Source organism: Passer domesticus, chromosome 8 (assembly GCF_036417665.1).
Source record: "Passer domesticus isolate bPasDom1 chromosome 8, bPasDom1.hap1, whole genome shotgun sequence".
In the NCBI taxonomy this organism is placed as follows: Eukaryota; Metazoa; Chordata; class Aves; order Passeriformes; family Passeridae; genus Passer; species Passer domesticus.
Genome location: NC_087481.1, coordinates 40901725 through 40926937, shown reverse-complemented (window position 1 = coordinate 40926937; position 25213 = coordinate 40901725). Strand labels below are relative to the sequence as shown.

Here is a 25213-nt window from a genome sequence, read left to right as displayed (position 1 = left end):
GTATTGATCACTCCTGAATGTTCGGATACACTGGCAATATTATCCAGTGAGGCTGAGAAAAGGGACTTGACTACATGATGTTCTTTGTTCTGGATATAAGTGCTGCTGTGGTGCCTCATTTTCATTTTACAGCAGTTGAGATGCATCATGATCCTTGACTTTCCTCTTTGGAGAGGCTCTTTGCTTGGAGCGTTGTGTGGTCTTTCTATGGGTGCACTCTTCTGGTTGTTACAGGAAAAACAGGCACAGAGAACAGCACGGAACTTATGGAAAAGTGGTATCTGCATGCAATTTCTTTCATGTATACTAATTATTTTGGGAAGTGGGTGGGAAGGCAGACAAAAAGCTTCAGAACACTTCCCTTTTGCATAAAAGTTTTAAGAAAATGAATGACCTAGCATGGAAGTGAGATTGAAATTTTTTCAGGTAGAAAATCTAATGATCTGTCACTGTAGTATTAATCTAAAACTTTTGCAGTCATTTTAGCTCCCATATGAAGGCTTGCTGGGGTCAGTTAGTAACTCCAGTACAGATTTAGAATTAAGTTCCCTGTTGCAGTATAGGAGCAATTCAATTCAGTTGATTTAGTTCTGATTGTATTTGTGTTCAAACCCTGTGAATGGGTTTGAATGCAGTGTATTTTGGAGGTAGTTTCGGGTGGCAGGCTCTACAGAAGAGAAAAACCTGTTGCAGTGCTGCAGTGTTACAGCAGAGGAATGAGAGCCCTGAAAGGACTGAGCCAGTTCATCCATCTCCCAGGACCTGAAGACCAAGTTCCTAGAAACAAAGAGTCAGAGAATGTGACTGTGCTAAAAACTGAATGCACTGACTCCGTCATGCTTGTCCTGCATGGGCTACCTGTCCATGCTGCTTGGCATTGTCTCTCCCCACAGCATTGGTGCTGTCAGTAGGGTAGATAAAAGTAATTGCTTTAGGCTGCCTCATGTTTTTTAATGGAATTTTTTAAAAACAAACACTTGCCCCTGTATGTTGTTGCTGTGGAGTCAGGTCTGTTTTTACTCTTTGGGGTCTTTTTATTACCACCCAGTTAGGCTGGCTTAAAATGCCATTTTTGCACATCCCTCTTGAGACAGTGTCAGGCGGAGCAAGAACAGGCAGTGCTGTAAGGTTTTCAACAACCCCACCAGGCAGTGTTTTGTGATACCTTAGTCACAGAATTCTGTTTGACATGCAGGAAGCTACTTGGGAAGAAGAGATTTATTTTTCCTCGTACTTATCACTGTTCACTATCTATTAATGCCTTTTTTTTCCTTATACTGCACTGTGCCTTCATAGACAGGTCCCCACAAACATCAGGGCTTTGGGCCCACAGTGTTGCCTGTATGGAGGATCTCCAAGGAAGTGGCATTAATTGTTGGTCTGATGTGACACATCTGCACCATTTTGCAAAAATTGTGTCCCATACTGTTGCAGAAGGACTGTGGGCCTGCAATGTGAAAACACTTGGGTTGTTGTGATTGTGAATGATCCCATGTGTTCTGGCAGTGATCTGAAATAATTAACTGAGCCACAGACTGGTTTTATTGAATTTGCTGCAGATTTAAAGTTCCTCTGATTCCAGATGTCAAAATAACCACTTGTCCAACTTATCAGGTTATATTTCTGTAGCCTGCAAAAGAATTGTCCTAAACTGCAGGTAGCTGTTGCTTCATGTGAGTTGGTAAAGCAGGGCCATGTGGCTAGTTGAAAGGGACTATTCAGAAAGGAGGAAAAAATGACACTTTCACATGGTCATGGATCCCCGGATATGTGTGTTCAGTCTGGTGTATTGACACTGCACATTTCTGTGTTCCCTGAAAAAACTATTCAGTCTTAGTGTAGTGCTGACTTGTCTGCAAAATAAAGATATTTTCCCTAACTTATGCAGCTAAATCCCATTTGTAGCAAACTTAGTTGCTACATGGATAGTAAATATTGAAAACCACTATAAATAGCCAGTCAATACAGACTGTGATTGACACAGACGTCACTGGAGAATGTGGCCTGAAGAGTTCCCCATTTTGTTCACAGAACATTTATTCTGTGCTGGTTTTGGCATAAATGCCTTTTCTTTTTTTGCATGTGTTCTGAAATGACCGTGTTCTGCGTGGCTGCCAGCCTGCAGAACACCCACGTAGTGAACAGCTCTGAAACGGATGCCAGATAGGAAGGGGAGCACAAATGATCTTGCAGGACCCAGATCTTTATTTCCCATCCCTTCCCATCTTTCCCTGTGTTGGATGTATGGCCATGATCACATTTTTACCTAACTGTGTTTCATTTATCCCACTATAAGCTAGGACTCTACAGTTTCTATAGGGATGGTACGATCTTTTTTTTTATCTGTCTTAGCTAAATTGGAGATTTTTGTGAATACAGGTGCATTCAATAGCTCTAAGTATAGATTAGGGTTTTACTGTGCTAGTAAGCATCAGAGCTTTAACTAATAAAATTAAGAATGGAGTGTAACATTCATAAAGTGTACCTATAGCTGATACCAGCTTATCTGGCAAAGAGAAGAGGCTGAGATCTGAGAAATGTTCAGAGAGTTCCAAAGTCTGTGGTACCTGTTATCTGCAAAACCCTATTTTGTGACTGATGGCTGAGGCATTCAGTGTCTTTGCTGTGCAACTGTTGCTGAGATCTTGCCACCTTTCCTCTGCTGCAGGCTGTGTTAAGTTTGGCTGTGAGAGCTGTTCCCTGGGAGGGCAGGGACTGGAGTAACAGCATGTCCCGTGCTGTAACAGAGCATGTATTGATTTTCTGCTGAGTAACAAGAACTAATGATGGGCATTGTGTATTATTCATGTTTCACCAAGTTCATTTCTAAGCTGTATAGGGCAGCTGGGAGAAGGGTTAACTAGGGACATGAGAGACTGCAGAACAGTTCTACAGTCAAACCAGGGTTAGATCTGGTGACAGAACTTCCTGAAATATATTCTCTGCATTCCTTTTTGGGGAAACTGTGTAAGTTTCTGGACCCTTTTGAGTCCATTCATGCTTCCCTTCATCACAGAAGTTCAAAGTGGAATGGTGGGGTGAGCTGTGGGTGCAAGTTGTTCTCATACTCCATTGCACATTAGCAGGTGGTGGGGGATGTTTTTGTAAAGTTATGAGGGTAGTATGAGGTCAGGTGTAAATGCTGTACCATTTGGGGTAATAATTCCACAGCAGCTGGTATTTATGGATGAAATGATCTATGTTGTTGGGAAGAGGATTCTGAATCTGGCAATAAAACCAGCATCTGCTGTTGCTAGGGGCAACAGAACAACTCAGTGTTGACCTGGGGTTACAGTGCATTTTGGAGTGGTGTAATGTAGCTTGTAAGAAGCCACAGGGATTAAGCTCTGAGAATTTCTTAAGGAATGTTGATGACTTAAGTGCTCCTGAAGTCTCACCTTTTAGGAAATAATGTTTTAATGTCTTGTGGCAAGTGGTCTACCTAGTTTCATTCCCCAGCCTTTGCAGCACTATGAGATGCTCAAGTTCTTCTGCAGACAGAGAATTTCCTGATATTGTAATGTTTTTAGAATGAAGAAGGGGAGTGGTAACAAGGTTCAGAAGTTAGGAGGTACTCATGGTACACATTTTGATGTCCCTTATCACTCATGATAGCTAGTTCCCGTTTCCTGCCACAGTGCTTTTTGCCAAGGTGAACAGTGACAGCTCTTAGGTGAGAGTTTCTGTGAGAATGAGTGCAGTTTTGTAATGGGTTCAATTTTTTCATTGGAAACAGCTGCTGAAGGGGTTGATCTTGTTTCCAGATATTTAATCATGTCTTTCATTTCAGCTCTTATGGCTGAAAAAAAGTTCTCAAACCAGTTGGATTCCAGGTCAATCCAACTAAGGTGGTGAAAACTGCACCTTCAGGTTGTTTTTTTTGTGCTCCAATTGAGTTAGCAGCAGCTCTCTCTTTAGTGAAGCAGTTCAGTCCTCTTCATAATTGTTACCTTGGTCTTTTTGCAGACTTAGCCAGAGATCCTTATAGGATCACTGCCTATACATGATCTTCATGTCAAAGGTTATTTTCAAAACTTTAGAAGTCAGTTCTCTATGGTGTGCTCTTTCAGTTAGTTATAAAGACTTAATTCACTGTAGGTAACTTGCCCTTACAAAAGGAACTTGCATGGAATACTGAATCCTTCAAAGATGGAGTAGTGGTTGCATTATGCCAGAAGTTTGGCTGTGGCAAAATAAAATGCCTCATGCAGAAATTTTGTGCGGGGCTTATGCAGAAGCTACTTCATGGCATTGGTTGGGCTACATAACAAGAAGGGAAAACAAAAAAAAGGCAGAATAAGAAGGTAGGAGTCCTAATTCTTACAGGAACAATAATTATTGTCTACTTGTTCTGTAGGGGTCCATTTGTGTTGTTGACAATATCTGACAGAGAAGTTGGAGTGGCAGCTTGTTTGTCTTGTACCAGCAGGTGGAATGGTGCCCACAGAGCAGTCTGATCTGTGGTACACTTCTGCATCCCAGGTGATCAACACCAATTAAGCTATTTTTGTGGCCTTTTTATCTCAGTTCCTGTTGAGATGCTGTGTAATTAAAATACCAGGAGGAGAAATTAGAAATTCATACATTGAAAATCATTCCGTGTTCTCTATTATTCAATGCAAATTGCAATTCTAATTAACAGCAGGATCCTGAGTTTGCCATTGGTAATTAAGTTTTCTCCTGAAGTCTACAGCTGAAAACTGGCTGTGCATATCTGAATATGGAATGATGTTGATATTTGAGAGGTATATTTAGATTCCTGTGACTTTGCATCCACCATATTGACTAGGGAAATGGCAGCAAAATAAAGTAATTTTGTGTCCTCCTAGAAAGTTTAATACAGAGTAGTTGCAGCACTGCCTTCTGGAAACACTTAGCAAGAGAGAGCTGTGGATGTTACCATGTCCATGGCATTGCATTGACAAGAAGATTGGTGGTCCTGGTTTTGCTGTGGAGGGCCCTGTCAGATCTGTACTTAGGGCTTCTAGATGTCTGGAGCATAGCTGAGAGCATGCAGTTGTATGTCACTAAAAACCTGTCTCTTGGAACATAAGATAGACATTTCCATTTATTGAGGGGCGAGAAACAATAAATGTTTTTTCTAAATTGTCTTGCCAAAGGAGTGCCCAAAATGATAAAACTGTATGCTTTCTTTGCAGTCATAGTCTGGAAACTGTTTTGTATTATTACCTTTTTTCTTGGGTTGAGACCTTTAAGGTAATAACGTTTTAACACTCAGATGATGACAGGTACATTTCCTTGCCTTTTCCCAGCTGCACTTGAGTCTTTTTATGCTCAAGTGTAGTTTGAGTTTCCTTGAAAGTGTGTCTCCTGAAGTTCTGTGCCTGGGGAGTGTTGGTGCGTTGTTCTCTCTGCTCTGCTTGCTCCGTCTCTCCTGAGCACTAGATGGTGCTGGCTCTTTCCAGCTTCTGCTTGGGCTCTTGCTTCGGTGATGGCACACGCCTTGAATCCCTGGAGCTCGAGTTCATCCTCTCAGAGGAAACTAGCTACTGTGTTTTGTTCATTCGTGTCTCCTCAAAGCAAATCAGCAAGCAGGAGTTCCCTAATGATGTCTTTGCCCAGGCTGTGAAGCCAATACTGTGCTCTGTAGGCAGAATACAGTACTGAATATTGAATACTGAATACATTCCTGCATGTTTGCTCAGTTGGTTAGAGCGAAGTGCTAGTGATGCCAAGGTTGTGGGCTTGATGCCCATATGGGTCATTCACTTAAAAATCTGGGCTCGATGATCCTTGTGGGTCCCTTCCAACTCAGAATATTCTGTGATTCTGTAGTATTCTATACTGAACATACTCCATGTATTCACAATATACAGCTGCTGTCTCAGATGCCAAAATCAACAGTCTTTGAAAATGTTCAAGTTCAAATTGTTTACCTATTTGAATCTTGTTTTGGTCTTAAAACTGTAATATAAGAGCAGAACATGTTCTGTATAGACACATACAGAAATGACTGTATGGGGAAGCCACTTGGATGTAGGTCTCCACTGTTGCAGGTTAATATACTGACCCAGTGCTTATGGGCTGTTTAGTAGCATCTGTCTGTTTTCCTCTTCCCCCATTCTGAGCCTGCTAAACTTATTTTTCAGAATATGTATCTTCAAAATTTTGAAATTTTAATGCATTGGCATTTTCCAAAAGGTACTAGCTGCCTTCCTTGGGATTACTCCTTTCCTAATTCTACTGAGATTCTTTTATTGAACTGAAAAAATAGGCTTTCATGGCCTGTCTAGACTGTGATAACTTCCTTTAGTTCAACAGAAGTATCAATCAGCTGCCAGTATTTCTAGGCTTGTTTTACTAATGGATTTAAGTTGAACTGGTACTTGAGGAATTAATGGCGTCCCTCATTTCTCTTGTGCAGATAAATACTAGCAGCTCAAACCTTCCGCAAGCAAGGCTTCTCTGCTTACTGATATTCTGAGATATTCTGATCTGTACTTTCCCTGAATTCTTGACTGCGTCATGTCACTGAATTCTTATGAAAAGAGAATGTGGATAAAAAAGGACTCAACTTTGGTCTCAATTCATGTAACCTTATTGATTTCAGTAAGTGTTGTGTTTAGTCCAGTGCTGTATCCCTACTTGACCAGTCCTCTTCAGCCTGCTTAAGGTGATGATTCATTGCAGGTAAAGGTCTTGGGACTGCATCCAGACTTTTGGGCAGAAAGGTTATTGGGCTCCTTTTTTCCCCTGAGGGTGATGAGGCTCTCTGATAGTTAAGAATGTTTTGGCTCACCCTATGTTATCAATTTAAAACATCTTGAAGGGCATCAGGAGGCACCTGAAGCTGCAAATTGCTTTTTGCTTTGTTTTCTTTTTTTCCCCTATCATATGCAATGACCAAGCCTTATGTTTGCATTTGGCACGTAATGAACCTGCTTCATTAAATAAACAAGATCCTGCCTTTGTTTTATTAGAAGTGTTTGATCTACTTCAAGTTTTACTGTCTTATCCCTCAGTGCTCTGGGGCCGTGGGCAGCTGAAATAAGGACTGGAAATGGGCTGCAGTAACATATCTGTGTTCTGCTGTCCTGGGATTTGTATTCCAGGAGAAGTTCTGCATTTGATCTCTCATCAGTAGCACCTAGCTGTGTTTAATGCACGTGCTGGCTTTAAAGAAGAATGATGGTTTTTAAAACTTCAATTGCAATCACATAAGTCCTGCTGTGAAAGGAGCATGAGACTTAAGAAGTTTCATGAATAGGGCTTTCTGCTAGTGCAGATCATTAAAATGTAACCTCTGACTGGTTTTGAGCAGTCTTCCTTAACCCACTGTATTCCTGAGAGACAAATATAGCATTTTATATAGGTTGCCCTTTGGATATAGAAATATGGCTTTGTAGTGTGATGACACATTGTAGTGAAAATGTACAAGGCATCATTTGATCTCCTCAGGTTGATTTTTCAGTGCAAATTAGGTAAGATTTTGAATACTTCCTGCTGAGACCTTCCAGAGTGTGTTCTGCTATTGAATATTCTGCCTTGAGGATAATATATTAAGTCCTAAGGCATGTGTAGGGAGTAGAGGATTTTTTTTTTTAAAGTATTCTGGTGCAAATACAGCTTTGTTACATATAGATATGCTTATCAAACTGTCAGCATGATCAGTTATGTAGTACCATCTCTATATTTCTTGCTAGTTTGTCAGAAATCAAGTCTTCAGTGATGTTTTACAGCTTGTGTGCTCTGTTGCTGCTGTTATGGGTTTTGTTCAGCCCCAGAAACAGCTGTGTTCCCATTTGCAATAACAATGGGTGAATTCTCCACAAGATTTATGCAATGTCTGAGATCTCTGAGTCTAATAAAGTGCTCTGTTGGGTTAGCATGATGAAGTAAAATAAGGTACATGATATATGGCCATGTCACAGCACACACTGAATTCTAGCAGAAGTGGAATAAAGACAGGAGGAAAAGGCCTCAAGCTGTGCCAGGGGAGGTTCAGGGCAGACATTAGGAAGAATTTATTCACTGAAAGTCTTGTCAAGCCTTGGAACAGGCTGCCCTGGGAGCTGGTGAAGTCACTGTCCCTGGAAGTGTTCAAGAAAAGACTGGGTATGGCATTTAATGCTATGGTTTAGTTGACACTGTGATGTTCAAAGGTTGGACACAGTCTTAGAGGACTTTTCCAACCCTAATGATTCTGTGATTCTGTTCTTTGATACTGGCAAGCCTGTAAGACAGCACCACTCACACTTTTGAGGTACCTGTTAGCACTGCACCTTAACTGCTCAGTAGAATACACTGACTTGGAAATACCATGTGGAAGTCACTCTGGGAAGCAAAGGTAAGAAAAGGAAAACACAGGTCCTTTTACAAGGCTCACAAAAAGCGTGGGGGGGAAAGGGGGGTGGAGCTGATAGTGTGTTGATCCAGGATCCAAAAGAGAAAACAACTGAGAAACTACAACTGAGAAGCTGCTATCTGGGGTGTTTATGAATACACTAGTACCAGTTTGAAGTGGCAGCTGGCCCAGTGTCAAACACCTGTGAGAGAGGGTTCACAGGCAAAACCCCCTCTGTATTTGTCTGAAATGGTTTGGGGATAATTAGCGTGCTATCAGTGAGAACTTGTTTGCTCTGGGCTTTTTGAACTTCATAGGGAGGAGGAAATATGGCAAGGATGTATTGCCTATGGGGTAGCACTTAAGCCTTACACCCAGCTTAAGAACATGCTGGGGGTTTTGTTTGTTTGTTTGGTATGGGCTTTTTTTTTGTGGTTTGGGTTTGTTTTTTTTTGGGGGGGGTTGTTTGTTGTTTTTTTATTGTTTGTTTTTGGGGGTTTTTTTTACTGGGAAGGGATTTAACTCCCTGCGCTATCGAGGGATCCGATACCGAGTTATCGAGGTTTTGTTTCACTGTGGGGAATGCTAATATATATTGACTTTACTAGCATTACAACAACTTTATTCCCTAAAGTTCATTATGAGCTTCACAGTGTCTCTACTGTACTCATCACAGGGGCTCTGTACAAGGTACTGTTCTCTAGGGGTGGTGAGGCAGCTGGGGTCAGGACTTTGGTCTGTATAGTATATTCTGATGAGCTTAATATTCCTAATTCTTTTTCAAGCACTCTAATTGAAACGAATGTGATTTCTTCCATTAGGAAGCCAAAGTTCAGGTCATTGGTCATTATATAGTTTTTTCTTTTGACAGTCTTTAAATGTTCACTTTATCAAAGTTTGTGTCCCCTATCTCTGTTCTGGCAGGTGCACAGGCCTGTAAAGAGGCATTCTTTCAAAGTCTGCCTTTGAATCTTAGCAAGAGTCCATTGCTCATCTAAGTGGAGTCCACTTAAGATGTTGATACCCATGTTTCCACATGGTATCAGAAATGTTATGTATCATCCTGGACTCCTAAAGCACTGTTATTAGTTCTGGAGTTTGTTTTTAACCACCAACTGTCAGACAGACATGAAAACCTGGGGGAAGGGGCAGGAGGAATTTGAGATAACAAAGAAAGGAGCTGTGAAATTAAAAGTATACAGTGTTAAAAGAAAGTGTGTGTAAGAAAATAGACTCTTAAAATTGACCATGTATTATTTGCTTTGAAGGATAATTGTGCAGACTGTGTTGCTTCCCTGAATTTTGGGTTGTGTATTTTACTATGAAGATTTATAAGCACTCTGGCAACTGCTGACTTGAGAGATGAAGAGCCTTGTCTATATTAGTAATTCTGTTCCAGTATAATTGTGTGAAAAGAAAGCCTGTACTGACATAATAGTGTAATGAGGAGAAAGACTACTTTTATTAACACAAAGAGAAATGTCTGTAGAGATCACTATTGTGTGAGAACCCTTCTGCTCCACAGAGACTACAAAGGCTCTGTTTTTACAGCGTGTGGTTTGTATATGAATCAGAGACTCAAAATTATGCCTTCTGGAAGGGTTCAGCAGAAGATATTTTCCAGATTAAATTAATTCTGGTCCACTTTGAGTGGACAGACCAGGTTTCAGCTGCCTGTTTCTGTCCCTGTGTCTTTTATAGGTCTTGGGCACAGACCATAAGTGTCATGTGTTGCCAATACTCTAGAACATGGAAGTAGATATCCTACCTTTAGTTAGCTCTGTGACCCAAACACATCGCAGCAGAAAATAGAGGATGTTAGTACAAGTGGAAATATTGTGCTTAGATCATGCTTGATAAGAGAAATTTTATCACCTCAGCCCTGGTTCTGAAGCTGGTGAAGGTCTGTGGAAGGTGTCATAATTGTTGCTGTGGGCCTGTGGGGTGGCTGTCTTACTGAAGGGGGTATGAATTCAGTGAGATTTGAGGAGGACCAGTGAGAAGAAATTCAGTGTTCTCCCTTAGTAGTGTTTTGAGGTTACAGCTGTTTCCTCTTGGAAAGCACAGTTTTGACATAATTCTTAATGCCAACATCAGCACAGGGTTCTGCTTTGGTCTTGGTAACTTCAATAGAAACACTAAGCTACACATGAGGAGTTATTTCTTGATTGGCTTCAGCAAGGCATTGTTGGCAATAGGAGTCCAGATATTTTTGCTCAAACTCAGACCTCCATGTCATTGCCTTTAAATTCTGCAGCCAGTCAAGTTTTCTCTCTGTGAGCCAAAGCAGATCCTCCTCTCTTTCTAGAAGGAAGGATTCTTTGAAGTTAGTAAGTGCAAAAACTTGCATACATTAATTGTGGGCTGTCTGCTCTGTGTACACTGGGATCTGTGAGGAAAGGGTTCCTTTCAGCAGTTTTGAGTGCTAAGGGCAGCAGGATGCCTTCAGGTATTTGCAGTAAAGCTGCTTCTTAGCAGCTGTGTGCTTAGCTGATCTTCCCCTTTGGGCTCTAAGCTGGTGGGAACTGTGCAAGAGCAGCCATGGATCCATGGCAGTGCCAGGCAGGAATTGCTGATGTCAGCCAGTGTGCCCACCTGCTGCTGAGAGCTGTGCTAGCCCTCCAGCCAGACTGCCCTGCTGCTGACAAAAATGGAACAGTAACAATGGCAGCTCTGCCACAACCAGTTGCAAAAGGGGACTTTGTCCATGTGTAAGCCTTGACGGTTCAGGGATTTTTTTGTGTTCCCTCTGTACTTCAGTGCCAGAGGGCCAAGAGCTTGCTGATGCCCTCAAAGTGAAAACCTGGGGTCTTTCTAGCACAGTATGGCTAAAGCTGTATTGGAATTTCCAACCAAGCTTTCTTCATTTGTTGATGCCTGCACCTAAAATTCTTTAATTTTTTGAGTTCATCAGAATTCAGGGAATTCCTTTTTGCACTTCACAAGTGCTTTAGGCTGGGGAGTCATTATTTGAAGGAAAAAGAAGATGGACATCTGTGAATCTCCTAAAATATGGCCATTTTCATGTTCCATTAATATGAAAAAATGTCCAAATGCCAGTGAAAATTATTGTCATGGGAGTGTCAGATGGTATGACTGAATTTTTTTTGGAATTACAGTGATTGGATGGAGAAGAGAAAGCAATGGATCTAGTCAAATCAGAAGAACTTTTTATAAGCTTGATATCTTTTGACTCTTTCTGGACTAGAAATTGTTCAATAGGACAAGGCCAGATGTTTGAAATGTTATTCCTGACAGAGCAGGGGCCTTTTGATCCTTCCTCCTTTTTTTTTTTTAAGCCTGTGAGCCTTTTCTTAACAGACCTGTGGTTCATTGTAAACTCAGCCTAACCTGGTTAACAGGAATGCATTTTAGGTCACTTGGGGCAAGGCAACCTGTGAATACAAAGTGTGTACTTTCATGCTGTCTCTCATACAGTCTAGTGATATATCTACATTGACCTCATGCTTTCTATGCTAATGTCTTCTATGAAGAATAGATGAACTATAAATTGTTCCTTTAAACGATGAAGGTCTAATTCTTCTCTCAGCAGGTTATTTTTCAGAGTCTTTGGAGCCCAGAGAACTGGAGTTTTCAAAAACATTTCCTTTGCAGTTTATATTAGACATACTAGAAGTGTGTATTTGGAGGGCAGGGGATGATGAAGACTGGGGTTTGAAAGGGTGAGGATGGTTTACATTGCTCTGCTCTCACAGGAAAAAGCCTTAGGGGAGGTAGCATGTCACTTTATTAATAAATACTGGGCTAGAAAATTCACTTTGTAATTTCAGGCTCTTATAAGAAATGTAATTGGTCTTTAAGGGAGAGTATTTAGATATGTATGAACTAAGACCGGATGTAATGTACTCTTCTACCTCTATTATTATATTGCCAGAACAGTCTTTTTTTTTCTTCTGAGTCCAATGGCTATTTGCAAATCTGTGGAGAGTCATAGAGTGTTTCCACTGTGGCCTGGCAAGCCACTTCTACTTGCTTTACCATGTATTTTGGAAATCCTGGGAATAATCCATCCTGACTCAGAAAGTAAACTTCTCATTTTAGTAAGGCTTTAACTTTTGAAGAGGAAGTCTATAATTTGCCCTGGTTTACAGATTATTGATTGATATGGAAAAGATCATAGTATAAATAATTTTACAGATCACGCAAAACAAGCTTTTATTGGCCAAGCTTGAAAATTCTAACACATTCTTCTGAATCTTGAGCATGGGTATTAGTATAAATTGTAAGCTTTTCATGAGTGCATGTATCATACTGGCTGGCTTAGGTCCATTCTCTGTGAAGTCCAGCTCACCTGTTTAATAGTAATGATGCAAGGTGGTGTTACCATTTGTGTTCTTCAGATAAATTTTTGCCTCTTGGGAGGAGGAAATGGTGAGGAAAATCCCCAAAGCTATGTAATTCTGGCCTTATGTCTAAAAAAGCTTCCAAAATGAATGCTTGCCCAGTTCTAGAGATGTAACTCTGATATAGCTGGGAATCACAAAAACCATTTGTTTCCTAGTAAAGGAATGATTAATAAATTCCTTCAGCCACTAATACTCTGTCATGTCTGCAATGAATCATTGAACTAGAATAACCTATTCCTCTGCCATCCTGCAATTTTTAAAAATTTACTTGGTTAGAGTACTTTTTCCCGCAGAATATAAGTGGTTGGCTTAACTAAAACTGAAATCTTTCCCTCTGGCTTCCAGATGTTTAACATTGTCCAGAAATATGAAAGTTAATTTTTCACACAGTACTGTTTAGCAGCTGGCTTTCCTTTTCAGTGGCAGGCAATACACTACAGTATTTCTTAAGAAATGAGAGGGAATATAAACTTTAAATCAAAAATTTCAGAGGGTGGAGCCAAGAGCTATGACTGGAGAAAAAAAAAAGTGCAAAATAGATGTGTTATTCAAAAAATCTTAGGACACTCAGTCTGCACCAGTTCATTTTACAGGGATCTGTTAAATGGAGTTTTGGAGTTTTTTAAAGATCTGCCTAATGTTTTAGCATTTGAAATCCAAATTTAGACATTGAACTCTGAGCTCCTGATTTTGTAAATCTAAACTTGGTGTGTGCTGTTTAAGGAGAAGATATGCGTGGTTAACTCTAGGTGTAAAAGGTCAAATTGTTAAGAATTATAGATATTCCATCTTGAGCAGCTCCTGTTATACAGACTGACTTACATGTATTAACAGAAATTAGTCTTGAAAGAATCATACTGCAGAGTAAGTGGGTTTTGTTGCTGGTGAAGTGAAAGCATATCCACATTTGTTACTGCACAAATAGGCTAATACCTACTTGAAATTTTTGCTGTGTGTAAATATAAATTCAGTGTATATAATATTAAAATTATATATGAAAATCTCAATTTTATTTGACCCAGACAGGTTTGCCTATCTTTCATACAAGAATCTTGTGCTCAGCCTTCCAACCCTTCAGGTGGTGTCAGACCTTGTACCTATAGCAATCAATCAATCAACATGTTAGGGTCTAGGATGAGAGTTTCTAGGGTTGCCTTTATTTATGACAAATATTTGAGTGGCAGTTCTGCACTCTTACCTTCATTAGGTGACTGCTGAGATGATCTGCCTGGGCCTGACTGCATTCAAAGGAGAAACTAAGTGTGGTTTAGACATTAAAGAATCTTGAATTTCCCATGGGATGACAGATCCAGACATCTGACTTCTGCATCTCCCAAACAATGCTCAGTTATCTCAAATATTTTTTGTTTTTGTAAATCTCAGGCGTTTTTGTTTTGTTTTAACCTTGATGGTACCACTCCTCTTCCCCCAAAAATGGTGTCTGGTGTGTATCCAGGTACTCTGCCGGCCTGACCCTCTGCTAGCTCTTTCTGTCTGCTAGGATTTGGACTGGCAGTATGTTTGACAGCAGACACCTATTGGCTTAAATTTTAGGAAACTTAATGAGTGTCCTCTGAAGTTAAAATGACAAATGATCTGCAAAGTGCACTGAAGGTATGTAGAGCATGAATGTTCTGGATGAAATTATTTATATGGATTTTTCAGCTTATAAAAAGAGGTGGTAGTGTTAGTTTACTAGATATTTGGGGTCTTTATTTAATCACATTTTCACTCGTGCTTTTTTGGTTGAATTTTCAATGAACAGCTCTTTAGCTATAATTTTTTCCCTGAGTGTTTTGTCTTTTCTGAGTGTATTTTTTCAATTTTTTCACATTCAAGACTGACACAAATATCAGAGTCATCAATGCATTGAAGACTTTTCCTCAATATCTTTTTTTTTTTTTTTTTTAATCAGCTATGTTGAAGAACTGCTTCGTTTTGGATGAAATTTGTATTTTGTTGTGAAACTCAAAGCATGGATGGCTCATTTATATGCAAGCTTTGGATGGCTTTCTGAAAGCTGTCAATATTGGCTTATTTTATTGCTGACCTTCACTGTAATTTTTGCCATCTGGAGTAAAAATGAGGGAAGGGCTAAGTGTTCTTTAGCTCAGTTTTGTACAGTGATGCTTCTGGGTAATGCCCTCACAGTAAGGATAGCAGAGTGTCTGCCTTCCTCTTGCCATGAATGCTCCTGAAGACTGTTATTTTAAATACATGGTGGTGGTTATTGCAGTGAATGACTCTCAGCTATTTTCCTCTGGGACCATTTAATTCCTTTAGGTAATGTCACATAATCAAAAGGCAAGACAAACTTCTTGTCAGTTTTCCAAATATTTTGTGAAAATAATGAGAGTTTAAAACTGTAATGTTTCAGTAATAGACATGAAAAAAGCTCGAAAAAAAATTATTGAAATGCTTTGTTGAGGCTGTCAGATTGTCTGAATTAAGCACGTGTGCCAAACCCCTGATCAGGCTCTACCTGTCCATGTGAAGTGATATATGTAATAATACTAAAACTTCTTAAATACTTACATTTCAGTAACTTGTAGGCAGTCTGGGGGTTCCTCTGACGTACACTATCCAGTACCTTTCCATGGAGCTGACTTGGCTGCCAGGGCGGAACAGCTGGGGAGGAGGGTGCTGTCTCCGTCAGTGTTAACTGCCACTGCTGCGACGGAGCCGTGAATAAACACTTCGGCTTTTCCAGAGCTTGGAAAACTCCCCCTGCTGGGGCTGCCTGGAGCTTGCTTTAAACGAAATGCAGAAGCGTTGCCAGGAGATTGTCCAGCCCCTCTAGCAGGTGGTTCACGTGCCCCTTCCCTGAGATCAGATCACCCTCTAGCCAAGAAGGAAGGGAAGTATCTGCTGCTTTACAAGGGCAAGGGAGCGCTCTGCACAAGAGATGGATTTCCAAGCAGCTGTCAGCTATTGGCACTGTCTGACAAGTTTAGAGGCTCAACAAAACAACTGAGATGAATTCTCACACATCTATCCAAGAGGAACAAGTTGGTACCAGCAAAGTCAGAAAACTGGATTTCCTTCAATTCTCTTGCAGGGATATCTTGAACTTCCTCTAGTATGTTTGGTGGTGCTGGGAAAGTTTTCCTGCCCTGTCCGTCTTCTATCCTGTGTGGGATTTGGTTTTGTTTTGGTTTTTTTGTGCTAACTAATGAATGCTCATACTCTGGGATTGCTCAAGTGTGCAGTTAACAGCTGAATACTCTGCAGAAGGAACGCTCTGTAGAACATTATTGTAGTTTTTTGTTTTGTTTTGCTCTTTTTTTTTTTTTTTTTTAATCATGGGAGATCTGGTAGACATCTACCCTTTAGGTCATTCATTTTCTCTCCTGGAAGTCCTTTCTGAAGAACTTTAGCTCAAGCTCAAGAGGCTGAGATATGTACTTGGAGCTGGAACTGCAGATCAGGTCTCGGGCTCAGGCTGTTTCTGGTATTTTAACTGTATTGAAAGATGTAGCTCCTTCACCCCCAAACCTCTATTTGTCTATCTTTCTCCCCTCCCACCCAAACTAATTTTTGTGCATTGCAGACTGCTATCAAAGAGTGTATTCTTTTGCAGTGTCCAGCCTGGAAAAGACTTTATCATTCAGTCACTTTCTTGTGACATCCAACTCTTTAGCTTGATCCAAGCTTTGCAAAGGCAGCCAGTTTGCCTGTGAGCTGGTGTATAAAACACAAAACTGTGTTTCTGCTGCAGTGCTTAGGGCATTGCTGCACCTGGGCACTGGGGCTTCAATAAGCAGGGTCGCTGCTGTGTCTAGAGAACAAGCACAGAGTGATCAGAGATCCAGCAAACATCTCTTTCTAGGGATGTTGTTCTTTCCATTTCCAAAAACAAAAAGCTTATCTTGTCTTTGTGGCTGGTGACTCATTAGGTTAATGCAATTAAAAGTGAGTGTGTAAACGAGCTTTCTGAATGTTGCCAGAGCAGTGCTGACCTTTGCAAGAATGCAAGGTCCCTGTAACACTCAGTATCTCTGTGGAGACTCAGATATATGGTGTTTACTCTTGTGGGGATATAGCATATGACCCTGTCCTATCCTGAGAGAGTTTTGCAAGAGGTGAAATAGTCTGTCTATGCACACTGAAGGGTTCCGCTGGGTGTCTGTTGCCCTCTGGCCATCTGAGAGCCTCTCGCATAAGGCAGGCTCCGGTGGCTCTCACCCCTTCAAAGGGCTGACTATAATTAATAAGCCAGCGCGGTTTAAGGGGCAGGGAGCCGTGAAGAGCTGAGTTCTGCCCGGAGGCCGGCTGCAAATACGGGCGACGAAGGCGGGGGGCTCCAGGGCACCAACCTGCCGCTGGCCCTGCGGAGCCTCCCGGGAGCCCTTGCCCGCCCCGCTCCAGGGATGCTGCAGGCGGCCCCGCCTGGCAGGGAGCGGGCTGCCTGGGGCCGCCGGGGACGCTGCCACCTGCCATGGGGCTGTGCTCCTGCAAAGGCTGCCGTGAGGAGCCCAGAGGTAACTAACTTCCCCTGGGATGCGGCAGGGAAGCTCTCCTTCCCGGGGCGTGCGGCGGGGGCAGCAGCCCCGCCGGCGAGCGCGGCTCCGGAGCCGCGGGCTCGCTGCGTCCGAACGGGACCGGGCAGAGGGAACCCGCGGTACTCCGGGCCCAGCCCTTCGGGAGGTGCCACCACTTCTGCCGTGGCTCAGAAAAACTCGGCAAACTAAACCAAACCCTTAAAACCCGTCTCGATGTGATCTTATGCTTTAAACACAATCCTTGGTTCTTCTTTTTCTCCACTAACAAGTAAAATTTGATGGGAGGGGGACTTGTTGTTTCTTTTCGGAAAGGTTGTTAATGTGGCAATAGCATTAGTTGACAAACTTTCCTCATCTGTTCTGTGTACTGAAGTTGGGTATTTTCTGAAGTGTCAAGCTCCCAGTAGTCTAGAAGAAACTGCTTTAGGAGGCAGTGTCTCCAATGCACTTAAAGATACTGGAATTCTCCTAAGGATTTTCAGGGTGGCTCCTGGATGGGTTTATGTGTTGGGACCAGCCTCTGACATCCTGTCTGCTTTGGGAAAAGTTTGTAGTTGATATTCAGGGGCTCCAAGTGTAGTTTTCTTCAGTAGAAAGCAGTCTCATAAGAATAGTGTTCAAAAACGTTACCGTGCTTGGTGTTTGTAAAATAAATGCTTGACTGCTTTGACTTTTTTGACAGCTGAAAATAATTCTTTTAGTAATCAAAATCCTCTGAAGTTGGGTTCTTGAGAAAATAAGGGGGGGAAATTGCTTCCTGTGCAAAACTTTGGAAGAAACACCCTTGATAGTCACTACCCTGGAAGTATGATTCAGATCATGGTAGTTTCACTACCAAAACACTCTAGTTTTGAAACCAAGGGAAAAATAAACACATTGGTGAAATTTTGTGAGTATGGGGCTGCTGTCTTCACAGTTAAAGTTTACAAGTGAAGGTGAGCTTCATAAAGCTGAATGTGGCAGTCTAAAAGCTGATCTGAAGTAATATCAGTAACTGTCAGTTATATTAGAAGCATAAACACTGAAACAAATTTCCCTGTCAGAGTAGAGAAGACCAGGTAAAAGGATATCTAGTCTTTCAATTATTATTGAGTTGACTATGCCCAGATTGTCAGTGTGGGACCTGGTGAATGGATGTGAATTTCCCTCTAAAGACAGGAAAAGAAAAAAATATTTGAGTAAAATACCCCTGAATTTTGCATTGGGAATACAGTAGGATTTTTCATATGCATCAGGTTTTAATCTGTTGAGGAAGGGAAGGCTTAGATTGGGTGTTATCAAAAAACATTTGTCCTCATTCTGGCATGAATCCAGTCACCTCATTCACTTGAGTGAAATTGTATTTATCTTCTTTGGGAAGAGCTTCTACAAACAATGGGTGTTTCAGCTAGCATATTGCATTCAGGCTTGAAAGAACAAAGTATGCTTGTGTCAAAATTGCACATTTGTGTAAACCTGCAGACATCAGTGACGCCACACCATTCTCTGAGAACTTATACGGTTGAGATATGTATTTGCGTAAAATTATATTCTGCCTGTGTAACCCTATCAAGTATGTAATACCTATAAATGTTTTGAGGATTTCTTTCAAGGCTGGCCCATTAAAGGTCCTGCAGGCTTATTTTGTCTTATTTGGAAAATATATTTTAAGTAATTCCTGTGTAACAGAATAAATCTCTCTCTTAGTTGACTCTCCTAACCCATGTAGGAAGCTGAAGAACTGCACAAGGATTGTGTGCATGAAACTTAACAAGTCTCCAGTTTAATATGACTTTCCTGTTGATACTAATATGATTGGTGAGGTAAAAGGTCCGTGCCCTGTCTTGCTGATCAGTCACTGTGAGGGAAGACCTGAAGTGCCAGGCTGTCATTTGTATTCTTAATTGGGGACCAAATTTGGCTTTGTATGATGCTGCTGAAATTTGCTTGTTCCTTGGTGCTTGGCATGGGTCCCTTTAAAGCAGTAAGCTTATTTTCCAGTGCTTTTCAGATGGCTCTAAATTTGTTAGATATGTAGAGAAGCCACCGGTTTGGATTGCCCCTGCTGCTTTGCTTTTTTGGCTTCAAGGAATGGTTTAGGCTACTGGTGCACTGGCCTTTTGATCATGAGCTTCAACAAGTCCTGCTTTGCTGTGAAAATGCTTTCAGCAGATGTGGGAGAGCTGTGACGGGACCTGGCTACTGATAACAATGTTTTGTGGTTTTGCATTTGCCCTATCAGTTTTTTTCTGATAGCCTTTTAGCACATCAGGCACAGATAGGGCTAACTGATGAGTAGATTCCTACTTCTTGAAAGTTGCAGGCTGAATTGTCCCCCTGAATGCAGTGGGTTATCTGCAGATAGCAGAGACAAGCTTAATAAGGGGGCGTGAGTGTTTAAGGCTATTTGCATTTGTTTAAAGCCAGAATGGAAAGCTTGAGTTGTCATCCTCCCCCACTCATCTCCCCTTCTGTCCCTGTAGTAGAATTCCCCTACTGGCTGGAAAGTAACAGATTTCTGGGCAGGAATACTGAATTATCCCTTTACCCTGTCTGTTAGTTTCACTTGATTGCTGTGTACTGAAATCATAATGTGGGAGAAGAATGTGATAGCTGGTAGGAATTGCAAGGGAACTAGAAATAAAATCCTCCTTCCTCCTCACCTCTAGTACTCTTGGCTTCCACTAGCCTAGAACATGAAGCTGGTTGGAGAGCTGTGGTTGATGGTTTACACTTCACTATTTCCTGTGCTTGCTTGTTTCAGTGTGATTGTATTTCTTTTCTTGGCATTTTTTATACTGTTCCCCATCAGATGATTCAAAAAACTCTTTATTTCACTCTAGTGTTACAAAGATTTCTGGTAGCTTTCCAGTGATGCACTGTAACCAAGATTGTGACTTCTGCCTTTACTTGATTTAATCTGGTCATCAATCTGTCCTGCACAGTTTAGGTCTCCGGGGGAGACCCACCTTGTGTTCTCTATGAAAAAAAGTTTCAAATTGGTGCAAGCATGAAGAATGAAGGAGAGCTCTAGTTCTCAGCCAAATGGTATTTGCCCTTAGTCTTGTCTGGTGTCAGCTGCCAAGGTGTGCTTTCTGTTACAATTTTGTGTTTAAGAAGGTGCAGTAAGGGCTTGTAAGACAGGGAAACTGAGAAAATGGGGCTTATCTGAGATGCTAAAACTCACTAGGTTTTTTGATAATGGTTGTGCTTTGTGTAAAAGGAGCAGAAGAAGAAGTTTGGAAAAGGTCAGTTGCATCTGTTGAATGACCTTAATACTTTCCTGTGTAGAAGTAAAAGGGGTGAGGATTTAGGAGAAGACCATTCTTTGGAAGTCTGCAATTCTTAATGCAAATAAAACCTGTTCAGTATCTTCCAGTCTGAAATACTTTAGAAATGTGGCCTTGGGATTCATAAAACTACCTCAGAGCTAAGGAATTAATTCTTCTCTTAATAAAAAAAGATAGCTAAATTGTTTCCTCTGTCTTCTTGTTACAGATTCTTTTGTGCTTCCACAGTAACTAAATATAGATTCTAACAGAAGTCCAGAATGAGTTCTCACTAGGAGTACTAAGAAGATTTTGATCATAATCTTATACATTTGGCTCTCCCAGGGACTGGATGCGCAGTCATGTGAAGCACACAGTAGCACAATTGCAGTGTTTTAGAGCTATGAAGTCCCCAGCATGTGTATGAATAAACTTGTGTGCCTATTATGTTGCACACTTTTCTTCCTGTGAGAAACAGTTCTCTGTGATGTGAACCTGAGCACTGTAAAAACAGCCTGTGTTGGATGGGGATGTATATTAAATTAGGATGTGAACTCATTCCTCGTTTTAACAGTGTGGTCAGTTTACTTTATAACTGTCGTAGCAAAAAGGACTTCAGAGGTTTCTGCATTCTGCATTTTTTTGAAAACTGAAGACATAACAAAGGAGATAAAGGAGGAATTCACAGTCTTTTCCAAAACATAAGATAAAGTGAATGGATTTGCTTAGTGAGTACAGCAGAGTATGCCACCTGCATGGTTCTCCAGCTGGCATTCCCTGTGTGCACCCAAATGTGCTTCCTCTCCTTTTTCCGTGTGCCTATAGCTACTAAGGGTGGCATTTGGAAGGTACATTTGAGGCACGTAGGAGACATTAATTATTTCTGCCAAAATTAAAAAACTAACTAGGAATTTGAAAACTTAGGGGGATTTGTTTTAGAAGGAAATATTATCCTGAACTTATCTGATCAATTATTACTTACCTAGGAAACATATCTGTGACTGGTTTTGTCAATGAAAGCAAGGAGCAACCTTTGACCTAACACGGCAGAGCTGTTGCTGTGTTGGTTGGTGGAAAAATACTATTTACCTTTATGGTCTCTCTGCTTATGCTCTGAAGAGAAAGAAATTAACTGATAGCATTTCAAAGGCTTGATCATATGTTTGGTCTCTTGTCCAATTCACCATCTGTTTTTTGATGTTGGTTGGTTGCTAAGCAGAACTAATTGCAGTTCTTTTGTTAGACACTTCATTAAAAAGACTTTTTATTTAAAACTTGTATTTATACAGTTCTTGATTGCTGTAACTTGAAAATATCAGTTTCAATTAAAATATTTATTTCTTCCCACATTATTAATAATTTAGCAGAAGTGCAAAGTATTTTCTGTTGTCATTTTTATCCAAGAAAGTGTTACTTTGTGCTGTGTTGGACTATGTCCCTCAAAAATTAGCACATATGGCATAGTAAGTGGAGTGGCACACAATTTTGCAGGACAAGGAATATGAGTCCAAAACCAGAAAAGCCAAGCAGTGGATCAGTACCTGTGTGTTAAACGTGGGAACTGTGGAATACTGCTACATTGAGGGCAGGTGCACAGAGGTTTTTAATGTGTAACAACCACATAGGCTGAGAAGTTGAAGCAATTATTTTCTTAGTCTGTGCCCCTTAAATGAAATTCCATTTGTAGGTTAAACTGCCTGCTGTGTTTTATCTGTAGACAACTGAACTAACACCTGAAGATTTGGTAACATCTGCTGTATACATAACCTCCAGCTTGTATTTACTGTCAACAGTCTTGTTACTTGTTGATCTGCATTCAGGCTTTCATAGTGAGAGAGCTCATAAATGCAGCATGAGCCCCTGCAGTGACATTGCTTCTGCTCTCTCTTACTGTGCCACTGGCTTGACAGGAAAGCTTTCTAAACTGCACAAAATGGGATGAACTAACTCTTATCCAGCTTGTTTTATAGTCTCTCTTCTCTTTATTCCTAAATGCAGTGCTCATCTCTACATAATGGCTTTCAGTCTGACATCCTACCCCAGGCAGAACTTGCATTCATTGCTCTTGAGGACATCTTCCAGGGACGGTGACTTCACCACTTCCCTGGGCAGTCTCTTCCAAAGTTTAACTACTATGAGTAATATCTGAACCTCCCCTGACATAACTTTTCCTCTTGTCCTGCCACTGGTTACCTTGGGAGCAGAGGCTGACCCTTGCCACAGCCTCCTTACAGGTAGAGAGCAGTAAGGTCTCTCCTGAGCTTCCTTTTCCCCAGGATGAACAACCCCAGCTCCCCCTGCTACTCTTCAGAGGAGTCAAGTCTCAGACTCTTCTCCAGCTCTGTTTCCCTTCTCTGGACATGCTCCAGCACCTCAATGTCCTTTTTGAAGTGAGGGGCCCAGAAGTAGACACATGACTTGAGCTGTAGCCCCACCAGTCCTGAGTACAGGGGAAAATTTACTTCCCTGGTCCTGCTGAACACATTATTCTTGGTAGAAGTCAGGATGCCATTAGCCTTCCCTCCACCATGCTGGACCATGTTTACCTGCTGTTGACCAACACCACCAGGTCCTTTTCCCCTGAACAACTTCCCAGCCACTCTGCTCCCAGCCTGTAGTGCTAGAAGAAAGGTCTGCCAGACAGTACTTTTGGGGTTTAAAGTGTCATTGGAAACAAGAGGTGAAGGTGTGATGAGCATAGCAAGTCTGCTGTCTTTGCTGCTCTGTTAAAAATGACTGTCTAATTGGAGGTCAAAGCAAGTTGGATACTTAATTTCCATTTTCTTTTCTAGCCCACACTACTTAGTAGCACTGCATGTACATCTACGTAGTTTTGATTATGTAAATCTACGTAGTTTTGATTATGTAAATTGGGTAGTTTTGTAATTGTGTTCTTCGAAAAAAAAAAAACAAACCAAAAAAAACCCCAAAACAGACTTTTGAAGGAATTTCCTTAAGTATGGTGAAAATAGACAATAGAAGGGCTATTTTCTGCCCCGAGGTGTTCTACATCTCTCACTCTAGGATGTTCCACATTGAGAAGCCATCTCTGTGTTCATAATCCCCATTCCTTCAGCATCCAGTGCATGCAGCCTGCTGCCAACATCCAGTACCACACCTAATTGATGAAAATGCTTTGTCTTACTGCTAGGCTCAGGTCTGCCTATTTATCTTTATAGTATTGTCCTTGCACTTTTTAGAGTGATGTCATTTGTACGTAACCATTGGACTCGTCACTTTCAGGAAAGTTGTTTTTTTGTCTTTTATACTTGTCAAGTGTACTGTCAGCACTAACTGCTCTTGCTTTTGGGGTGAAGCCTTCCTTGTCCTGCAGCAGCTGCTGTCCCACAGAGCCCAGTCTGCTCCAGTGGCACTCAGCAAGGTACTCCAGAGCACCATTAGGAACTAAATAGGGACTGGGGTATGTGCAGTTTGTTTTCCACCAGTCCGCTGTCCGAGATGATTTTGCCTGGAGTTGCTCTGGATACTAAGGCAAGTGCCTAGGGTAAGAGAGGGAGTATTCAGTCCCTTAAAGCAAAATTCTTGGATGAACCTTCTACTTTACTGCTGTCTCCTCATAGTCTGTCAGGGCTGGTTTCTTTTCCATATGGAGGCCAGCATCTTCCTGAAGTTTAAACCACTTAAGCACCTCTAAAAAGGTGGAATCTGGGACTTTACTCCCATTGCCCAAAGCATGTAGGCCTTTTGTGTCTAGCTCTTGAAGTAACGCTTTGAAAAACCAGTGTTTTGGCTTTCTGTGTGGGAAAATCTGTGTGTGCCAATGTGTGTGCCTTGCTGATTAGCCCAGTGGGTCAGACACCCCTCCGGAGCACAGAGTCGGGCTGAAGGGTGGTGGGAGGGAGGGCTTTGACTCCATCAATCCCTTTCTGTCTGTGGCTCTCAGGAATGCTGAGAAACCATATGCAGTATTGTTCCCCCCGGCATATTCTCATGTGCTTTGAGTGGCCTGGCTGTAAGCAATTCAAGTGACAGGCATCCAGCTCTCCCTTGGGAGGCAAAATATAGTTCAGTCATCACTATAGGAAGGAGAATGAGATTCCAAGGAAATGAGGGGAATCTGCTTGAAAACAGCAGCAATGTAAGGGGCTCTTAGACTTTTTATGTCAGGAATTTACCCATTCTCAGCCAGAGACAGACTTGGGCAGTTTTGTACCTGCTGACAGTGGCAATGACTTAGGCTCTTACTGTATATTTCTATATTATCTTGTAATTTTCTTCTGATTCTGAAGATTTAATATTGCCATATATGTGGACTTCAGTATAGGAGAAACACACAAGGGAGTGTGTGACTTGAGTTAATCCTTTGAAGCAAAGGAGACTAGACTAGTTAAGAGGCTTCGTAGGCTGTTTAGGGGGCTGGAAAGGATCCCTGAGCACACTGGTGGTGAGATGATTTGTGAATTACTGCCTTTTAACATCTTGGTTCCTTGCTTATTAATACACAATGTGTATTGCTAGATCACCTGACAGTATAAATATGATTTTATCCATGTCATCAGTTAATCAGTGTTTATATTGGATAAGGCAGAGCACATAGTAGGGTTTCATGGTGGTACTTCATGCCTGTGGGAGCAGACTATGCCTGATCTGACATGAAGAAATTTATCCTTTCATAGCATTTTAGTACATCTGAATAAGGCAGACAGAATTTGCACCCTTGTTTTGTATTGCACAACTGGGATGTTTTCTGGTGTTATGGAAAATGCCCTAAAAGTTGTTTTCCTGCCTCACAGTAGCCTTTCTAAGTTGGCATCGCCCACTCCTGTTTCC

At 41.4% G+C, this 25213-nt stretch overlaps 1 protein-coding gene across 7 annotated transcripts in view; it reads left to right on the top strand.

Annotated features, from left to right (window-relative positions):
• The window catches only part of ARHGAP22 (Rho GTPase activating protein 22), a 125893-nt gene that overhangs the window by 19882 nt on the left and 80798 nt on the right, over positions 1-25213 (top strand). The window contains exon 1 of one of the 7 annotated variants that reach the window (XM_064430749.1): positions 3301-3673. The exons of 5 other annotated variants lie outside the window; for them this stretch is intronic. The gene's annotated coding sequence lies outside the window, so the exon portion shown is untranslated. Of the gene's footprint in view, positions 1-3300; positions 3674-15410; positions 15681-25213 lie in introns of those variants that run through there. One more of the 7 variants, XM_064430747.1, reaches the window with a different exon arrangement.